The sequence below is a fragment of the Enhydra lutris genome, unplaced genomic scaffold (assembly GCF_002288905.1).
Source record: "Enhydra lutris kenyoni isolate GAN:26980312 unplaced genomic scaffold, ASM228890v2 scaffoldscaffold3, whole genome shotgun sequence".
Taxonomy (NCBI): Eukaryota; Metazoa; Chordata; class Mammalia; order Carnivora; family Mustelidae; genus Enhydra; species Enhydra lutris.
The window spans coordinates 26481289-26501275 of record NW_019154087.1 but is presented as its reverse complement, the minus strand read 5'-3'; the positions used below and the strand labels follow the sequence as shown (position 1 = coordinate 26501275).

The window sequence follows — 19987 nt, the reverse complement described above, 5'->3', positions numbered from 1 at the left end:
ATGACATATAGAGAAATTCAGAGAGAAGGATCCATGAAGAAATTATTTCTTTCTTCAATTTCCAAAGAAAATGTGAGAATGAAAACAAAGGAGAGACACAGTTTCACAGTTGTGTTCTGTTTTTCCCCAGCCTGGGCCTTGCCTTAATTGAGGGATATATAATATAAGTGATAGTGACAGAGGGAAGGAGCAGACCCACTTTGCCAGTTTAAGTCCCTGTTTGGGCCTGCTTGTGAGGCTTCTCACTGGCTGTCCTGTTCCAACTGGCAAGCAGCGACCTCAGAGTGAATTTGGTAGAGCAGCACGAGTTGAGCGGCCAGAGGGCGATAGCAAAATTAAGTCCGATATTTCATTTCCATTCACTTTGGAAATCCATGTACCCATCTTTTGCTCTTCACTGGTCAGATTTTTCCATGACTATTTCTAGTATTTAGACCTCTACTCATAATTACAAGTGAGGGTTTACTTCCTAGTAAATGACCTATTCCCAGTAGACTGTGTCACTTTATGTCACAAATCCTTTCCATAGAAAAGTCTAGCTCAAGTCCAAAGCCACCAGGGGACTCCCGCTTAATGGCCTACTTGTGTCATCTCCCCATCTTCCTGAGTATTTACCCACTGGTTGCCATAACTGTGAGGTCTTTCATTATCTGCTTGCCACACCAACGATGACAGAAGTAAAAAAATACAAAGATACAGATGTAGTGAAAAGAAGGGCCATCTGTACCCCAATGTTAATAGCAGCAATGGCCACGGTCGCCAAACTGTGGAAAGAACCAAGATGCCCTTCAACAGACAAATGGATAAGGAAGATGTGGTCCATATACACGATGGAGTATTATGCCTCCATCAGAAAGGATGAATACCCAACTTTTGTAGCAACATGGATGGGACTGGAAGAGATTATGCTGAGTGAAATAAGTCAAGCAGAGAAAGTCAATTATCATATGGTTTCACTTATTTGTGGAGCATAACAAATAGCATGGAGGACAAGGGGAGATAGAGAGGAGAAGGGAGTTGAGGGAAATTGGAAGGGGAGGTGAACCATGAGAGACTATGGACTCTGAAAAACAACCTGAGGGTTTTGAAGGGGTAGGGGGTGGGAGGTTGGGGGAGCCAGGTGGTGGGTATTGGAGAGGGCACAGATTGCATGGAGCACTGGGTGTGGTGCAAAAATAATGAATACTGTTACGCTGAAAAAATAAAAAATTAAAAAAAAAGAAATGCAAAAAAAATATATATATATAAGGACTCATCTTTCTTAACTGCTTAGCTCGATCCTTGCAAGCTACATTATTGTGCCTAAGTAAGTAAACACTTGTATAAAAAACTGACTGAACCTTTGACCTCCTTTAGAGGGGTCACCTAAAATTGAGAGACCCACAAAATCCTTCAAAAATAGCACCTCTTTATTATCAAGTTATTTTCTTCTTTTTGTCTTTCTCCCAAAAACAAGAGTTATCGCTTAAAATAGATTCTTTATATAAATAACTTTTTTTGAACATTTTTTTGTGTTAAACGCTATACCAAATTCCTTGAATGGATAATCAGATTTAATCTTCACAATCATTTTTTGATATGTGGTGTCCTGTTTTAGGCATCATTTCTATTTGAAATATATGAATCTTTTTTCTTGAGAAGTGTGAGATTTTTGACTTAAGCTGTTCATTACATATTCATTTTAGCTCTCATTCCTGCCAGTATATATGTATATAGATAAAAAATTACCCTACTATTCCTTGAGGAAAGGGACTTTTGTTAACATCGCTGTGAACCTCCATCAGCTGGTTCCAGCTTGCCTCACGGTTGATGAACCGACTTAAATTTAATCTTGCAAAAAGCAAAGAAGAATGTTTTAAAGATTTTCATAAAAAAGTATATTTTCTTAAAAGATAGAATGAAATAATAACACTTTATAAATGGTGGAAAATAACCGAGTTGCCTACCTCATTTGGAGGAAGATTCATATGATGTAGCACATTTTGCCTGTGGAAAATTGAGTTATAGTAATAGTTCAGTTTCAAATTTCCATTATAAAATATGTCATTTGGTTTAAAATACAACTTATATTTAAAATACAACTTGTCAAAAATTTAGTACTTATTTTTGTTAGGTTTACTGAAATCAAATGAGTGTTATATATATATATGTGTGTGTGTGTGTATATATACACACACACATATAGACATTGGAATTGACATGGAATCCAGGAAGATAAAGGTTAGCAACTATTTGGATAATTTATATCTCAGTGATGGGTGATTTTATGTCCTATATATTCTTAGAGACTATTTAGTATAATACTATGTAGGTATTTGTTTAAACCAAAGGATACTTTTTGTACTCCACAGACTTTATATGAATATTTTCCAGAGGGGCAGCTGGGTGTTGGCAAAAACACATGGACTTTGATCAATCATACACATTAGTAAAGGTGGTGATAATACATTTCCAAAATTTTAGGCCTTGGAAACTGATATAATTTTCATTTTTTTTATTTGTTTATAAACACTTGGAATTTTATTTAAGAAAAAAATCACAACCATGAACATTGTTACAGTTAGAGGCCCTCTTGGTTCTCCATAATGATTCTCAGCATGCTCACAAGGGGTTCCCAATTGTTTAGTTTTAGTTAAACAACCATCTTTAAAGGAAGGGGAAAAAAAAAAAAAACACCTCCACACACTCCGCTTTAACTCATTTTAATGTTTCTTCACAAATGGTGAAAAATACTAAAGTACAGACCAGGAATAATCACAATGTTGTGGCTAACATTATAAATATGGAATTATAAATTTGAAACATTTTCTGGTTTAAAAAATAAATCTGGTAGTCAGTGCTGCTCTGTGGGGTCTCTTCGTCCAGTAGGGCTGGTCTCTTCATTCCTGACCATGCTCACCTTCATTCATTTTTCCAGGTCCTCCACGGGGGTCGTCACTTCACCCTCCCATCTGTTCCATCAAAGGTCCAGGGCTACCAGGGCCACCCTGTCCTTCTCCACCAAAGCTACCTCAATCCATGCCCCAGCCACAATGGAAGTCCCCTCTGTCTCCACCACAGCCCCCTCTTAACATCCCACTAGGACAACAGCAGTCCATGAGGCTGTGTCTTTCACCCCGCATACCTCCAGGTCTGCTTCTGACATGGTCACTGCTCAGGGGTTGAAAAGGTGGTGGAAGGAAGTCTTGAGGCTTCGGAGGCTTACACTGGTTGCATTCTGTTCTCCAGGCTAAGTTCTGGTTTCCACACGCCGAAATGGGGCACTGCCAGTCTCCAGCTTGGTGCTGGACATTTCCTGTTCTGGGAACCATGGGGCCTTCTTGAGGGAAAGCCACCTCTGTCTCTTCCATGGCCTCCCATGCATATAGCTGACATCAGTGGGCTGTCCATAGGTTCCAAAACTTTGCTGCCCCTATGCCTGGGTGGTCTGTGCATATCCTTGAGTAGGTTGCATACACTGTATGAAAATTTTATCAGAAGCCTGCTGGACTGCCCCTTGGCTGTAAGTACTGTAATCCATGGACACCATTTTCTCTACTTCCGATAAAATTTTCATTTTTTTTTCTTTTTTCTTTTCTTTTCCTTTTTTTTTGGGTAGTGTAATAGTTTCATTCATTAAATTACATAAATTATAAGAAGATTAAGCAGAGACAAGAATATTGTATGAACTATTACAGACACATATAAATACATGAAAGTATTATTTATAAATATTTATAAATATAAATAAGTATTTCATAAATACATGAAATAGTAAGTGCAAACATTGAACAAAGAACTTTCATGTAATAAAGGGTTTTAGTTTTCACATAGCTAAAAAGTTTTGATTTTGATATTTGAACTTGATCAAATTAATTATCCTGTGCTTTTCGGACATTATCCATTTATGATTCATTTATATACTTCCTTCCTTCCTTCTTCCCTTTGAACAGTAGGTAGTAAAGGTCGTTGTAAAAGTGCAGGATCTTGACCTCCACTGCCTGAGGTCCCCTCCCCTTTTTAAATTTCTTTTCAGTGTTTCAGAATTCATTGTTTATGCATCACACCCAGTGCTCCATGCAATACAGGCCCTCCATAATACCCACCACCAGGCTCACCCAACGCCACCCCCCCAAAACCCTCAGTTTGTTTCTCAGAGTCCACAGTCTCTCATGGTTCATCTCCCCCTCCAGTTTCCCCCAACTCACTTCTCCTCTCCATCTCCCCATGTCCTCCATGTTATTCCTTATGCTCCACAAATAAATGAAACATATGATAATTGACTTTCTCTGCTTGACTTATTTCCCTTAGCATAATCTCATCCAGTCCCATCCATGTTGATATAAAAACTGGGTATTCATCCTTTCTGATGGAGGCATAATATTCCATTGTGTATATGGACCATACCTTCTTTATCCACTCATCCATTGAAAGGCATCTTGGTTCTTCCCACAGTTTGGTGACTGTGGCCATTGCTGCTATGAACACTGGGGTACAGATGGCCCTTCTTTTCACTACACCTGTATCTTTGGGGTAAATATCCAATAGTACTACTGGAGGTTTTTATTATATCTCTAACACTTGTTAGTTTTGTGGCCTCAGGCAAGACAGACCACCTTGATATGCCTCAATTTCCCACTGCAAAATGGAGAAAATAATTCCTCCTCATAAATTTGTAAATTTTACTAAAGTATTAGAAAAATAATTAGTATTAGAGTATTAGAAAAATAATGTAAAGTATTAGAAAAATAATGTAAAATGTACCCCATATTTTTTGATGTTCCAAATTTCACAAAACCTAATAATCTCCATCATTTTAAGAAATCAACTTAGTGTTATGAGGCCCATGCTTTTAAAGTAATTTTTCAGTTGAAGTAAAACACATTCAGAGAAATGCCCAAAGTACATAATATGCTCAGTTCAATGAATCATTATAAGCCAGATATCTATGTTCCTTGTGTGCGCCCTGTGTCTGGCCCCCGCGCCATTATCTCAGCTTTCTTCCCCAAAAGTAATCCCTATCTTGACTTATAACACTGTATACTTATTGAGATATTTTACCTCTTTATATAAACTCTGACAGTGAACTTGAATTTTATAAGGGAGTTTTGGTTCCGACATAGCTTGTGAGCATGTGTGTGTTTGTGTGTATTAAATTATTTATTTTGAGAAATTTCAAAAAAACAAACAAACAAAAACAAAACAAACAAAAAGTTTCAATGAATTTCTATATATCATTACCCTGCTGCAAAAATCATTCACTCATGGCCAATTTTATTTTAAATATATCCCGACTTCACTGCTTTGACAAATTATTTTGAATCAAATTCAATACATCACATTTCATTTTTAAATATTTAGAATGAATCTTTAACAAATAGAGAATCTTTTTTGAAAGCTGAACCAAATACTAATCATGTCTAAAATATTAATAATATTTCCTTAATATCACAAATATCTAATCATGCATCAAGTTTTTCTGTTTTTCTGTTTTTCTGTTGTGTGTGTGTGTTGGGTTTTTTGGAGTAAGTTTAAGAAACAAGGCTTACACACTACATTTGGTTGACAGGTTTTCTTAGTCCTTTTTATTCTATAGATTCTTTCTCTTTTATTTTTCCCCTGAAATTATTTATTGAAGTAAATGTATCATTTATCCTATAGTTTTCCATATTCTGGTTTTTATTGATTACATTCCTGCAGTGAGGACCATGCTTCTATTAACACATCTACAACATCTTCATTGTAAAGTAAGAAGAAAATAATGCTAGAACATTTCCAACTAATTGCACAGAAACTGCTACACCAAGAAATGAGCTCCACTATGTAATAGTTCAAAAGGATCCCATTCTGTTAAGGATACATGGAAGTTTTTGTGTGCACATATATAATTTATGAAAGTGCAGGTAGTTTGAAAATTCATAGGCCACTTTCAGTGTATTTCCAAAGTGCTTTTTTCTCTGCTGAAAAAGAGTTTATTTGAAATACTGTTATGTTTACAAAATGTGGCTCATCTCTTTTTTGACATTACTTGTTCTGGTGTTCAAAGGGCAATTTAATTTCTGTTTAGAAAATATTGGTGTTAAAAGTTTAAATGACTGGTGGATGACCATTCAGATTCCACACTCACTGACATCACTTGGTCCAAATTTATAACAGTATTTTAATTTGCTCTTGTTAAATCCTCATAGAATCAAATCGAGGCTTTTAAAAGCCTCCACAAATTTAATTCCACATCCATTTGCTCCATTCCTCACCTATGACTTAATCCCTTACTGTACTGAGGTTGACTTTTCTTTCACTCTATTTGAGGAAACAGGTAAGTTTTCTCAGAGAGACAGAATAGTTTCAGTGATTAAGTGCATGGGGTCCAGAGGTCAGTGATCCGGGTTTAGACTGAGGCTCTACCACTTACAAGCTATATGACTGGATAAATTACTAACACTTCGAATTTCAGTTTCCTTTATATAAAATGGAACTAAAATTCTACTTTACTCATAGTGACTTGTAGTTGAATAGGCTTATTATAAAGTGCTCAACACAAACCAGACACAGAGAGAAGTTCTTACTGTCAACTTACAGCATGTTATATTAACAATGATCACAAGGATGCAAGTAGTATGAAAATCTTCCAATTCCTCCAACATGGCACTTGTAGACTAGTTTTCCAGAGGTACATGCCTTGTCACCCCTTCACTAATTCATAAACATGTTATCTCACAGGTACTTAGTATAAGTCATTGCTTTAGATGCTGGGAGCACAGAGATGAATAAGATAGAGTTGTATTGGATGGCTTACAATCTATTCCTCATTTTAAGAAACTCATTAATGCCTAATTGCCTTTGGACTAATTCTAAAGCTCTCATATTTGAGCCTATCCATAATATGCCCATTAAACGGCAATGTGACCTCATTTGACAACGAGTTCTCTGAGATGATCAAATTGAGTTACTTACTGTAACTCAGATAATCTTAAAACTTCCCTGTCTTTATGTGTAGCTTTTTATAGGCACCTTTATCTCTACCTTAAGATCTACAACTCATTCTTCAAGTAAATTTTATTAAATTTTATAACTAAATGCTGTAGGGACCGAAAAAATTTCCCTTCTTCCCTTCTAGGTTCTTTGGCTGGTCTCATAATTAAATTGACATAGACAGATTAATGGAAGAAAAAACAAATTTAATTTTGTACACACAGGAAGCTCAAACATACGAAAAGTCCGGGGCAAATCGGGCAGTTGAAGCTTGTACACCATCTTGAGTTAAGGAATGGGACAGGGGCCTGCAGCTTCAAAGAGGAGGACCACAATTCACAGGATGGTAAGAAGAGCAGATATTTGCTTATTAGAGGTTTGCCCTGCCATGGACATAGGTCTTTCAGATTAAAAAAGTTACCTCTTATAATAGCTCTTTTTCTGGAATAGGATCCCTATCCAAATTCTTATAGATAAGGGAGAGGTAAAAGTTTTCTGAGTCTTCTGGGTCTTGATTGCTTTCAGCTCAGAATAATCCACATGCCAAAGCAGAGTATTTTGGGGTGGGCATACACTACTCTGCTTGAATGCAAAGTTTGAGTTTTCTGAACCCCGTCCCCTAGCATCATTGTGTATTTCTTTTTTTTTTAAAAGATTTTATTTATTTATTTGACAGACAGAGATCACAAGTAGGCAGAGAGGCAGGCAGAGAGAGAGAGAAGGGGAAGCAGGCTCCCCGCTGCCCAGAGAGCCCGATGTGGGGCTCGATCCCAGGACCCTGGGATCATGACCTGAGTTGAAGGCAGAGGCTTTAACCCACTGAGCCACCCAGGCACCCCTCATTGTGTATTTCTAATAGTATTATCTAATTCAGCCTTCTAACTTAATTATATGAACATTTGTATGTGTTCACTGCCTTCCAACCCACATTAGCCATTATTGTAAACTCCTTGAGAGCTGTGACTGTCTCTTCCATATCTTTGTGAGCTTTTAGCACCTAGAAAAATGGTTGTACCTATAATAGGATAATATTCTTTCATTTAAATACAAGCAAATATGTTCAGTTTCTATATTAGCATCATATTAAAAGCAAATATTTCTCTTTTTTGATATGAGCCTGAAGAAAAGTGTTCATTTTCCTTCCAACACTGTTACAGTATCCTCTTCTTGATGAATGGTAGAGTAAAGGTCACTACTTGCCCTCTAATAGTCATTCTTCCCCTTTCCTTGAATAACAGAATTTCTAACTGAGGACCTGATTGCCTGACCAAAGTCTCCCTTGCTGCTGGGTGTGCTCAAATAACTGCATCTGGGCCAGTGAGTGATGCACAAAAGTGATCTGTATGACTAATTCCTAAAAAGGATTTAAGGGTAAAAGTTGATTGATTCAATCCATCACCAATTATTTTAATTAAAATATGGTGATAAATATACCTTAAATAATTAGGAAATCATGCTGTTAAGCTGGTGGTTTGAGGAGAAAAGACATTTCTGCAGGACCATATTTTAAAAGTAGGATTTTTTGTATCATTCTTATTTTTTACAAAGCTGCATAACTGATATCTATGCTGACATTGTTTCATTAAAATATGATAAATAGGTTATATGTGATTGTTAAGAATATCCACAGGATACTTAAAGAGCAGGTAGGCACTCTGCTCCCTGCCCCTTTTTGACTGGCTGCAGTGAAGTTGTGGTGAGGAGCCTCCTGGGAGCCTGCAGGTGAGAGCAACACCAAGTGTTGATGGGAACAAGATGGAAAGAGCCTGGTATCTGATCTCAAGGAATTAACAAACCAGCTTGGACTTCTTATGCTTAAACTTTATGTGAAAGAAATTTAACTTCAACCTTGAAGAATTCTTTGTTACTGCAATTGTTTGTTATAGCAGCCTAGCCTCTGTTGTAAATAAAACTACTTGTTTATAAACTTATCTCACATGCACTCACAAAATTGCTGTACATTATTTTAAAGAATAGAGATCACTTTAGATATATATGCCAGAATCCTAAGGTAGAAGTTTGAGAATAAAAGAGCAGAACATTTTCACTTCTACATATTAAAAAAGAAAACACTTTCAATACAGAAAGAAATCAGAACAAAAAGAAGAAATTTTTATGAGAAAAACTATTTTCTTTCAGCTTAAATAAAAATACATTAATGTATTCATGATATCCAAGATAGATGTTACCACATTTTTAAAGCTCTGTCTACTTAAAGTAGAATAGTACAGAAGACTATTATTAATAACCTGCAAATGAGGAACCACAGCATCTTCCTGTGATCTCCCGCAGGTTGATTTATTCAATATCTCTGAGGATGTCTCTGGGCTCCTGAGTCTCATTTGTATTTTAAAAATCCCCAGAAGGGGGGCACCTGGGTGGCTCAGTGGGTTAAAGCCTCTGCCTTTGGCTCAGGTCATGATCCCAGGGTCCCGGGATCAAGCCCCGCATCGGGCTCTCTGCTCAGCAGGGAGCCTGCTTCCTCCTCTCTCTCTGCCTGCCTCTCTGCCTACCTGTGATCTCTGTCTGTCAAATAAATAAATAAAATCTTTAAAAAAAATAAAAAATAAAAATCCCCAGAAGGTTCTGATGATCAACAATTTGAGCACAACTACTGTGAAGTATAGTTCCAGTGCTCCAGACTAGAAGTTAAAAATAAAAGTCAAAGACAATCTTGAGGGACTTGTGATTTAATGTGAAGAGATAGAACAAAGACTAGAAGGTAATTGAAAACACTAAACCATTCCCAAGCTTCAGAATAGAGTTGTGTACAAGAATTTCAACACTAAAACTTTTCTCTAGCTGTATGGTTTTATAAAGTTCTTTGGAATTGCTCTTGTTTGATTTCTCAGTGCAGTTTTTTTGTTTTTGGCTTCAATTACTACTAATCTCTCTGAGCAAAATCTTCTTTGAAGTTTCAGTAAAAAAATTTTTTTTTATAACATTTATATACAATACCTTCTAGGTAAAAGAACACACATATTAATTGTCCTATGACACTTCCTAACAATCAAGTATATTCTGCTTATCATATTTTAATGAAACAATGTCAGCATAGTTATCAGTTATGCAGCTTTGTAAAAAATATGAAAGATACAAAAAAATCCCACTTTTTAAATGTGGTGATGCAAGAATATTTCTTGTAAATTCCTTGAGGTATATTTGTGGGAAAAACACAGCTATTGCTATCTTTTAATTAAAATAATTGGTGATGGATTGAATCAATCAACTTTTCCCCTTAAATCCTTTTTAGTAATTATAAAATTACAAATTAATAAAAAATTAAAGATATCAGTTATTTTCTTAGAGTAGGGCACATAGTGGGTGTTTAATATTTGTTCCAGATATATTTTAATTGAATCAAATCAGACCAAATGTTAAACTTCTAAAGGAAAAATATTAAACTATCAAAAGTGTTTACTCCATTAGATTTTGTCAACCAAGGAAAGACAAAATAAAATTTGTACATTTATTTGGGGTCATAGGGATTGCAATTCAGGAAACATAGATGGAAACTAAAAGCACACTCTGGAGAGACAAAAGAGCACTTTTAAAGAGGAAAGAGGGAACCTATCTAAGTTGTTTTGAACAAAATGTGATTGGTGCTGGTATAGCTACAGTTATACAAGTCTATATGTAATTGGTTGCTAGGTGGATAGTACACTTATGTCCATTTTAACATGCAGTGGGTGTTCTAACTTTTAGCTGAGTTCAGCAAAAACCTCAAGAATATGTGACAGAACATACACAGAAGCCTCACTGCCTCAATGTCCTCCTGGCTACATTTTAAATAACCCTCTTGACAATGCTTACTCCATTTTGTTTTTCTCTCTGTTATCAATTTGTGATTTGCTAAGAGCAAGGGCAGTAACTGGCCAGATTCTACTGTAACCAATTTGTCTGGTCAAAGAAGACCCACAAATAGAATTGCTTGCCATTTCATAATCTATAATTATAACTGCAAAAAAATTCATATGCAAGGCTAGAGATAAAGAATTTGAGAGGCACGTGGGTGACTCAGTCAGTTAAGCATCTTTAAGATTGAGCCTGCATGGAGGCTCCACACTCAGTGTGGCATCTTCTTGAGATTCTGCTCAAGATTCCTTCTGCCCCTTCACCATACTCATGCGAGTTCTCTCTCTTTCTCTCTCTCTCTCTCAAATAAATAAATAAAATATTTAAAAAAGAAAGTTGACCATTTGATTATTCATTCTGTTTAAACTCACTAATTCTACTTCAACATGCATTGGAGTAGTAATCAAAAATAAAAAAATAAAGAACAGCCCAAGGTACCAGGTCAACTCTGAGGAATTAATTGCTTACTCTGATTATATGAAGATTTATTCTTCTTCAGGAATGATTTTTGAGATATAGGACTCCTGGAAAATCTTTAGTCTTTCTCTCAAATTCAAATAATTCATATGCAATAGAAATGTTTCAACTAAACATCAAAGGACACAGAGATTTAATTAGCTGTCAACAAGGGACTTCTTTGCTCCTCCTACACTCATCCGTTGGGACCAAGATTGAATTAGCATGACAAAATTAAACACATTCTTCTTTACTAAGTAGCAACTTTGAGTGAAATTTCGTTGTATTCTCCTAATGAAATTTAGAACTCAGAACAAAGAGGTTTACAACTTTAGCACACTCTCTCACAGTACTTGCAGTTTTTCTCTACTTGGGAATCATTTGAATTACAAATATGTCTGGAAACAAACTCTTAAAGTATTGGGGCTTGTGACTTATTCAGTGAACTTTTATGTGTAAGCAAACATATTCTTACCTTTAACACATAAAATAGCCAATCAACTACTTAGCAGTATTAATTTCAACAAATTATTTGTGTGGAAAAATACATTGTTAAACCAGGATTACACTAGGACATGTTAGCATTTTTCACTTCCTGTTGTGGGGAATGAAATTAATTTTCCTTTTACCCTTCTAGGTTCTTGGCTGAAGGACCCTCCCCCCATAATAAAAAGTCAGACTAACAGGAGAAAAACAAACAGAAGTTTAATCACATGCATACTCTATACATTGAAGATACCCAGGAAAACTGTGTAACTCACATGGCCCAATCCAACACCTTATCCACTAAAGAAAAAAGATGTTGTATGGGAGCCAGCTATGGGAGGTTATCAGATAAAGCAAATAAATAAGGGTTGTCATTTAAGTCAGTTATTTTTTCTATTGATGTGAGTTTCTGTAGATTTAGTTCTCTTCCTGGTATAGAGAAGAAGACACCCTTATGAATAAGGATTTCCTTTATAAATATAAATGTCCCTTACAAAGGGGTAGTTTCTAGTGGGTTTTCAGAGATTCTCCTGTCTCTTGTTTCTTTTTTCTTTTTTAATATTTTATTTATTTGTTTGACAGAGAGAGAGAGACCACAAGTAGGCAGAGCAACAGACAGAGAGAGAGGGGGAAGCAGGCTTCCCGCTGAGCAGAGAGCCCGATGCGGGGCTCGATTCCAGGACCCTGGGATCATGACCTGAGCCGAAGGCAGAGGCTTAACACACTGAGCCACCCAGGCACCCCCTGTTTCTTGTTTCTTAAAAAATAACCAGCTCTAGATAATCCTTATGCCAGAGATGCCTATTTTGGGATGGCAAATTCTGCTTCCCTTCAGGGTGTCAACCTGAAAATAAATAGCCAGGGTGAGAGGCAAACAAGTATCTCTTTGGGACCAAACAATTGCAGTTTGAGGAGGACAGATTCAGATAAATACCCAAATGCAGTTCCTGCTTCTAGAGTGAAAGCAAAGGGTTTTATGAGGAGAAGGTAGGGGGCAATTACATGAGTTGAAGAAAAGGAAAAAAAAAAAAGTCTGTCTTATGGGTGTTAACAGACTGAGCTACTCTGGGTTATATACTGGTTAACTGTTGATTTTTTTCTTCAGAAAGTCCATAACTATCAGTCTGTGGTCAGGATGGGTCAAAGTAATTAGCAATTACTTAAAACAATTGTGGATTTGCCTGGTCCAAAAGTTTGGTTCAGTTCAAACAAAGTGAGCAATGTGTTTTCTGTATAATGGTCATTCTGACTCCATTTTATTTTATTTTGTTTTGTTTTATTTTGTCAGATTTTATAAAATTTTATTTTTTTTATTTGAGAGTGTAAGAGAGAGCATGAGCCAGGTGAGGGGCAGAGGCAAAGAGAGAGGCAGACTCCTAACTGAGCAGGGAGCCCCACATGGGGCTCCGTCCCAGGACCCTGGGATCACGACCTGAGCTGAAGTAAACTCTTAACTGACTGAGCCACCTAGGTGCATCCCCCTCTTTTTAAAAGATTTTATTTCCCAGTCCATTTTAAAATGACTCCACTCATGTTAATTTTTCACATTTCCCCCTCTCTATGATCTTTCTCTGAAAACATCAACCACTGGAAAACATTGCTGATAAATGATCAAGCACACGGATCCTTCCTTGCCAGTAAAGCTCATTCTCAGTGTATCAAATCACCTGTGGGAGGGTACGTGATTCCTTGGGAGCCTTAGGCCACATTCGAGGAAGTGTGCCAGTGCCAAGAATGGCTTTATCATCCAATTTCTTTTTTTTTTAAAGATTTTTTTTTTATTATTATTTATTTGTCAGAGAGAGAGAGAGAGAGTGTGAGCACAGGCAGATAGAGTGGCAGGCAGAGGCAGAGGGAGAAGCAGGCTCCCTGCTGAGCAAGGAGCCTGATGTGGGACTCGATTCCAGGACTCTGGGATCATGACCTGAGCCGAAGGCAGCCGCTTAACCAACTGAGCCACCCAGGCGTCCCAATCATCCAATTTCTTAAGGTCAGGTATCTTCTGCAGTTTCTGGAACTTGCCCCATGTTATGTCTCATAAGCCTTAGAACTCATTTCTAAATGCTGAATGACCATTACCTAGGTGGTGCCCATTGAACTGTACAGAGAATACAAAGTTTTGCAATGACAAAAATCCCAAAAATAATAAATAAAATGCTGAGTACACATTGGAAGAGTAATCTGAACTAGAAAGCAATTCCTGAGGGCAGCCAGCTAAAAAGATCAAAGAAGCATTACACATTGCATTTAACCACTTGGTTTATGCCCAGATTTTATCTAGTTTCTATTTCTACTTCACCAGAGGTGCTCACCCAAGTACAGGATGTGTTTATTGCAAAACAAACCCTACCTTGTTCCACTAAGAGGTAATGAAGAGCAATTCTATTATCTAGTACAACTTGTACAAGGGAGTCCAAAGAGTTTTCTTGGGCAGCTATTGTTTTAGTGACAGATTGGCAATATCCCTCAGGGTTTTAGATAGATTTCTGATCATATAGTCATTTACCTGGCAAACTATGTTATATCTATAAAAAATCGGGGAATTGTTTGTTTTAAAGCCTGTTTAATCTTTAGTGCTAGAAATAATATTTTTGATCATTGTTTTTTTCAGAGCCATTTGCAAAATGTGTTCTTTTTTTTCCCCCTGAAGAGGTATTCTGACCTTCAACTAACATTTAAATTATACATGATTTACCATAGCTTAAACTCTTGTAAAGTTCAGAAAGCACAAGCCAGCAGAGAAAGACCTATCCAATACATTAATGTATGCCACATCTTAGAGAGTTGGAGAAAAGAACAGAAAAACAAACACTGAACTTCAAATTGAAGTAAACTATTGGGTAAAGGTGGAGGACTTACTGTTGCTAAAGGTGTGAAAGTAAATAAAGGAAAATTTACTTAAAATGAGTTGGAAGCACTGAAGGGGGAGCTCTCACATACCACTTTGAGCTTGCAAAACCAGCAAGAAGGAAAGTAATTATATCAACAAGGGAGGGCATTTTCACAGAGGAATTTATCTCCCGACTTTAAAAAAAGGAAGGAGAACCCCTCCCTGTCCCAGCAACAATCACCTGCAGTCAATGAGAAACCATCAGTGACTCCAATCCTTCTCCAATAAATTTTTTAAAAAGATTTTATTTATTTATTTGATAGAGAAATAGCACAAGTAAGCAGAGCGGCAGGCAGAGGGAGAGAGAGAAGCAGGCTCTCGCCTGAGCAGGTAGCCAGATACGGGGCTCGAAACAGGACCCTGGAATCATGACCTGAGATAAAGGCAGCTGCTTAACCAACTGAGTCACTCAGGCACCACTTCTGCAATAAATTTTTTTTTTTTTTAAAGATTTTATTTATCTATTTGACAGAGAGATCACAAGCAGGCAGAGAGGCAGGCAGAGAGAGAGGAGGAAGCAGGCTCCCCTAGACAGCAGAGAGCCCGATGCGGGGCTCGATCCCAGGACCCCGAGATCATGACCTGAGCCGAAGGCAGCGGCCCAACCCACTGAGCCACCCAGGCGCCCCTGCAATAAATTTTTGTTTGGAAAATCCCTCCCTGATTTCTTCCTGAAACATATTAAAAGCTGACCTTCCCTTTGTTTTTTCAGACAAGCTCCGCCAGAGCTTGCTTGTGCTGAATAACAATTTCCTTGCTATTTCCAAATACACTTTTTCTTTTTAAAATAAAGTTGCATTTTGCCCTGTATAAGTTAACAAAGGGACAGGACTGTATACTTTGCAATACCATTTGTGCTGGTCAAGAAGAGAAGAACTGAGAACCACACATGTACCAGTGCTATACCTGATTACAAGCTGGAATAGGGAGGAGTAATTGAGTGTGGCTGAATCAATACCAGGAGCAAGAGGAAGAAGCCTGAGTTGAATGCTATCCCAGGATTCAGTGAATGGTCTTATTTTCCTAAAGTCTTTCCTCTTGGTTTAAACTATTATCATTCATTTTACTGGATGAGAAGTTCAAAAGTGGAGCAAAGTAATTTTCTTTCTAATGTTCCTAAAGATAATGCAAAGAATATGTTGTAATTTTATTAAAAACCTGCTATTTGCCAGGTACTAGGTTGGTCCTGGAAAGTTTTTAATAAATTTACCACAGTTCCTTATCCTCAAGGAGATTGAAATTTTATTTGAGAAACAGGGGAATAATAATTTTATAGTGATGGTGATTTCACAAATTATATACTTGACACAATCTGAAAGATCAGAAAATCCTTTGTGATGAGGAACTGATAGTGCACAAAAGCTTCTCAGAAATTATCCAGGAGATTGGAGGCAGTGGGGATAGGAATGGGGCATGGGAAGGGAAGAATGAGCGTGAGAATGGAAATACTTTGGCATCTCATGTTACAGATAACTATTCTTATGCTAGTGTCATTTTCACTCATTGTAAGTAGTGATTTTTTTAAAGAAATATGTAATAATAATAAACTTTTTTTTTTGTTTTTTGGAGTTGACAAATTTTCTATAGCTGTGTTCTTTGTTTAATGTGTTGATTAATATCCATGTATTTTAATTTGTATAATTTTAATCTCTTTGCACTGTATTCTCCAGAATCCTTTTCTTGATTATTCAGATTACAAACTAAATTGCCAACTCTCTTCATTCTTCTAATTAGAACTTTCAAAAGTTCTGCAATCATCATGAATTCACATAAATGAGTTTGTGAGACTTGGCTAACATATCTCAGTCAACAAGACAACTGTATTTTTTCATGAATTTATATCCCCCAATTTCCATATTTTTTGTAGATTTATATCCCAATATTCTTATGAATTGTGTGTCTCTTAATGAAGGCATTTCTTCTATTCACCAGAGTCAGTCAGCATAAATAACTAGTGCAAGGTGTAGTTGAAGAAATGACAAGCCCAAGTTCCTTGAATACTAAATGAAGACACAAAATATAAGAGTTAAAATCTTGCTGATGCATAGTGCATAGTAGTAAAGGTACTGTTGCATACTCTTGTCTGGCCCATTAAAAATAGGTGTTTCTATATCTCTTATTAAATAAAGATAAATTGCCATCATTTAATAGCTACATACTGTTTGTTAGGAGATGTTTTGATTTGTTTTGGTAGGAAAACCACATGTAGCACAACTGTTAAAACTGGAGATACTATTTACTTGAATGGAGCATGATCTGCTCTTACTTTCTATATTCCATCAATATAGAGTGGGCCAATGAAAGGTGGATATAAAACAAATTGAAATACATTTATCTTCTCTTTTATGTGGTCATCAATCTCTCTGCATCTTCATAGATGAAGTGGGGTTTTATAATTACTGATATATTTTTGGTTGAGAGAAGGGGACCAGATGGCTTACAAATGGACCTCCTTACCATTATATTTTCTTTTTCCTAACTGAAGAAGTTGATACAATTTTTCTGCAATTACAGAAGATAACTATCATAAGTTTATCCTGTATACTGTGTAACTTGGGAAGTAACGTAGGGTCCAGGATTCTACAATTATTTCAGGCTCATACATCTATTTATCATCTAGCAGCCACCATTCCCTACTCTGACTAGTAGAGCCGAATTTCCTTGTGGGTCCCAGGAATTATAGCCATTATCAAAGAAGTCCTGAATTTTTTGCAGTTCTTTTCTCCCTCCTTATCTTGTTATATAAATAAATGGCATGGATAACTTGAAGGAAAATTAGAGGGTAAGATCAAAGTGAGCATTTGTATACGATAGCAAGATCGTTCCTTGAGGTATTAGTCTTACCTTCATACAATAATGCAACAACATATGAATTTAGTGTGGGAAATAAATGAGGAGGAGTAACTCTAGTTTTATGGCTAGGTTTGACTTTTGTTCAGTAGTCCTGAATGTTTTGTTTGCTTTTAGTTTAGTTTAGTTTTGCTTTTTGTTTAGTTTAGTTTTGCTTTTTTGCTTTGATTTTGACCTTGGTATACTTCATGGTAGACTCAATAGGATTGTAAACACTACACAGTGCCATTTTCCAAGGTTACTTCACCTGACATTTATTTTATTTGTAGGGACTTATCAATTACTAACCACAGGTAGAAATCCATAAGATTTCATTTTGTTTTATTATTCAAATATAAACTTAGTGGGTTGACTTTCAGTTTTATTTCTAGCAACCTTATGATTTATTAATGATAGCCTGAGGTCCGTATTTATGTCATATCATTATTGAAGTGCTAAGTGCAATATATGTTCAGTTGACTGCTGTGGTAGCTATCCTACTATATGTCTGGAGGTTATATACATGTATCTGGTGTATTTCCACTGCAATAAGGAATCTAACAAGTATTTGCACTCACTCTTAACCAATATTCTTTTCTGTGAAAAAACAAAGAGTAGTTTGTTTTAAAATATTTAGCTACTATACTATCAAGTCTATTCTTCAAAATCTGACATTGGGGTCCTCTTGGGAATTATTGGGTGAGAAAGAGCAAAGCTAGCATTTTGTCCTGTAATACCACTGGATTTATTCCTTTATATTTTTCACGATACTATTGAATGCCTATTTTATATTCGATGGCCATAATCATCAGTATAATATAAAATGAGTCCTTGTTATAACTATGATTGAATTATCTAACCTATAAAATTGCTACAAATCAGAAATTTCTACCTGAGTTAAGACATCAAATGAGTTATCTCTGGTAAATGCTTTTATATCCATAAATTCTTCATGACCAAAATTCGTGAATTTTTTTGATAGAGTACGTTTTAAAATCCATTCCTAATTTGTTTCCTGGCCTTCTTTATGATATAAATTTAAAAATTCCTATATTTCTTTCTCCATGTGAGCTTTTTCTTTATACATTAAATCTTTAAGTCTATACCCAAGGTATAATGCTAAAAGATTCATGTTATAAGCCTAGTTACAATCAGAAGTGAAAAATGAGAAGGTGTGAGTTTTAAGTTTTTCTGCAAGGAAGAAACAATTTCATCTGACAAGCTCTTCCAGTGAAGGAGTAGGAACCACTCAGTTGGCCAAGTACATAAGGTAAGTTGTGTTTTCAAAATATTTGAGTAAATGGATGTCACAATTCTTCTAAATCCATTTAAATATCCCCTGGTAGATATTTTGACTATACCATTTTATATATGAGACATGACAAAGCTGTAAATTTAACTGATGCTGCAATCCGGCAAATCTGCAGAATCCAGCTCGGATTAGTGGGGTGGTCTGAGCTTTATGACAAAGTAAGATATAACTACTTACAAAAAGTCATGCAAATTTTTTGAATTTTATTCTGTAGCTTGAGGTGTGAATTTACTGATTGAATTTTTTTGTTTCATTCTTTTTAAAAAAAATTTTCTTTACTTATTTGAGATATAGAGAGTGAGAGAGAGCATGAGAGGAGAGAAAGTCAGAGGGAGAAGTAGACTCCCCATGGAGCTGGGAGCCTGATGTGGGACCCGATCCTGGGACTCCAGGATCATGACCTGAGCCAAAGGCACTCACTTAACCAACTGACCCCAGGTGCCCTGTTTCATTTTTGATATTAAACACAGATGCAGCAAAATATTTATTTGTTGCCTTGTTTACTGGCTTTTTTATTGTTTGTTTATATGTTTATTTATTTATATTCTATGGCAATAGCTACCTGGTTACCCAGAGCTTCTCCCTGATTGTAGCAACAATTTAATTTACTCTTTTCATTTTGTTTACTATAAGCTTTGGGCTCCTAATATGAAACACAACTTGTTTCTCACTGCTCAATATTCTCTCTATCCAGGCACCAGTTCAAACACAACAAATTTGCTCCAAGATACTTCCTAAAATTGTATCTTTTGAGTGAGTTTCTTACTACTGAAGTCTTTTGGAGGCAAAAAATTAAAACTACATTGAATATTTTAAATAAATGAAAAATCATTGGGAGAATACGGATTAGCCTACATAATCCAATAAACAAATAAAGAACTAGGCTCAGAAACAATAACAGTTCTGGGTTTTCAAGTGGTGGGAGCTAACAGTTCATCTTTTTGGATGGTTTGGCATCAATCTATTTTCTGCCGTATTATCATTTCTTTAAAGTCAAAATCTTGGGAGGGAGACTAATTATCCTAGCTTGCCTCATCTGTCTGCACCTTCCTTGATTGTTATACTTGAGCTTGGATCCTAAGTGTAACTTTATTAATCAGAGTATTTGATTGAAATTTCCACTAAGACTACAAACAATGAGGAAGAAATAATTAATCTGAAGAGAATCTGATGCTATCATCAAAAGAATGAGAAAGTGATACAAAATG

At 36.2% G+C, this 19987-nt stretch overlaps 1 pseudogene; it reads right to left on the bottom strand.

Moving 5' to 3' along the window:
- Window positions 1-2813: 2813 nt before the first annotated feature.
- Window positions 2814-3390, bottom strand: LOC111156232 (annotated as a pseudogene).
- Window positions 3391-19987: the final 16597 nt, after the last annotated feature.